A 2022-nucleotide genomic window follows, 5' to 3' on the forward strand; every position below is an offset into this window, starting at 1 on the left:
TAATCCACAGGCACAGAAAAGTTTAGGTTAAGTAAAAGAAGCCCTAGTTATCCAACTGTGTTGGATATGCTTCATAGAGCAGACAACAAGAAAAGTGGAGAGGGGGAAATGGATGTTTCTAAACGAAATCAATTTACTTACAAACATGTCTTCAAAATATCTGGAGATTGTCTTAAGGCAATAGAATCAGATCCAACAATTGACTTTATTAATCATAGCATGCAAAGCAAATCACAGGGCTGCTAGGAATGATATCTTTGGGTTATCAGCCAGATGCTATCATATATTAGTTATGTAACCTGCAAGGATTAATTTTGAACCTGCTGCTTTGGGAGACATCTGCAAGAATTAAATGGTCTTTTTATTTTGTTGCGATTCCTCTCCCCATCTTCAATTCGTAAAAGAACCTGGCATCCAGGCCCCAACAAAATGGTTATTTTAAGGCAGTAGCCTGCCATCGTCTCAGTTAGCTGGCTTCCCAAATAAAGCCAACTCAGGTTGTCTCAACCCTGAGCCTCCCAGATTTATTAACCTATCATGCAGCGAGCAGAGCGAGCTTGGACAAAAGTTATTTAGGGCAAAATAGCCACCTAAAAAAAAGAATTTAGGCGCTCATTTGTCACTACATATACAAAAACTGGAACAATACAAATACGAGCATGGCCTTTGCACAAAGATGATATGAAAATTCTTGAAGCATTTCATATTTTGGTGTCAAGGTAACAGTAACTTCATAAAAAAGAATTGAATGTTCCTTCATCTGCTATTTTTGGAAAAGATTATGCAGTATTGGTGTTAATTCCTCTTTAAACATTTGGTAGAATTATCGGTGAAATTATCTCGTCCTGGAGATAACTTTTGGGGGAATTTTTTTCATTACAAATTCAATTTTCTTAATATTTATAGGGCTATTTAATTTTTTATATTGGGTAGGTTATGATAGTTGTGTTTTTGAGAAATTAGACTACTATATTTAAGATATCAAATTTGTGTGTGCAAAATTATTCATAAAAATCCTTTATCATCCTTGTGATAGATGTAGGAACTATAGTCATATCTCCTGTCATTCCTGATATCGGTAACTTGTGTCTTCTGCCTGTCCTGTCAGTCTTGCTAGCGATTTATTTTATCGACCTTTTTAAACATTTATCAGGGTATAGTTGCTTCACAACATTGCGCTAGTTTCTGCTGTACACTGAAGTGAATCAGCCATATGTATACACATACCCCCTCCCTTCTGGAACTTTCTTCCATACAGGTCAGCACAGAGCACTGAGTAGAGTTCTATGCAGTAGGCTCTCACTAGTCATCTATTCCATACACAGCAATGTATATATGTCAATCCCAGTCTCCCAATTCCCTTTCCCCCTTTGGTATCTGCACATTTGTTCTCTATGTCTGTGTCCCTATTTCTGTTTTGCAAATAAGTTCATCTGCACCACTTTTTTAGATTCCACATATATGCATTAATATACAAAAAAAGAACCATATCTGCTGACACTGAAAAACGAGAGGGGCTCCTTGTTAGTGTCAGCAGGGGTGACAGTTCTGGCTCCCCACTAGGCAGGACAGTTATCTTCTTGGGAGGGTTAGGAGAGCCCCTTACTGCTTCCCACGTGGCCTCCACTGAGACAGGGGTGGAAGAATGGCTTTATCTCTGGGCAGTGATAAAAGTTATAAATCTCCACTAGGTTCCTCTAGCACCATCTAAGAAGGGAGGGGGAGAGGCATCTTGTTTAAAAGAAATCTTAGGGACTTCCCTGGTGGTCCAGTGGCTAAGACGTCATGCTCCCAGTGCAGGGGGCCTGGGTTTGACCCCTGGTTAGGGAACTAGATCCCATGTGCTACAACTAAGTGTTTACATGATGCAACTGAAAGATCTTGCATGCCTCAACAAACCTCGTGCCACAACTAAGATCTGTCATGGTCAAATAAATACTAAATAAATAAATATTTTTTTAAAAAAGAAACCTTAAAATGTCAGTAATACTTTAGTCTTACTTGAAGTTGGATGAGCCATTT

The 2022-nt window shown here is 38.7% G+C and overlaps 1 non-coding gene across 1 annotated transcript; it reads left to right on the top strand.

Moving 5' to 3' along the window:
* The first annotated feature begins 608 nt into the window (after positions 1-608).
* LOC139036106 (U6 spliceosomal RNA) lies at positions 609-711 on the top strand. Its single transcript, XR_011488848.1, has one exon. It is a non-coding gene; the product is annotated as a U6 spliceosomal RNA (small nuclear RNA).
* The last annotated feature ends 1311 nt before the right edge of the window (positions 712-2022 follow it).

This window comes from Odocoileus virginianus, chromosome 7 (genome assembly GCF_023699985.2).
Source record: "Odocoileus virginianus isolate 20LAN1187 ecotype Illinois chromosome 7, Ovbor_1.2, whole genome shotgun sequence".
In the NCBI taxonomy this organism is placed as follows: Eukaryota; Metazoa; Chordata; class Mammalia; order Artiodactyla; family Cervidae; genus Odocoileus; species Odocoileus virginianus.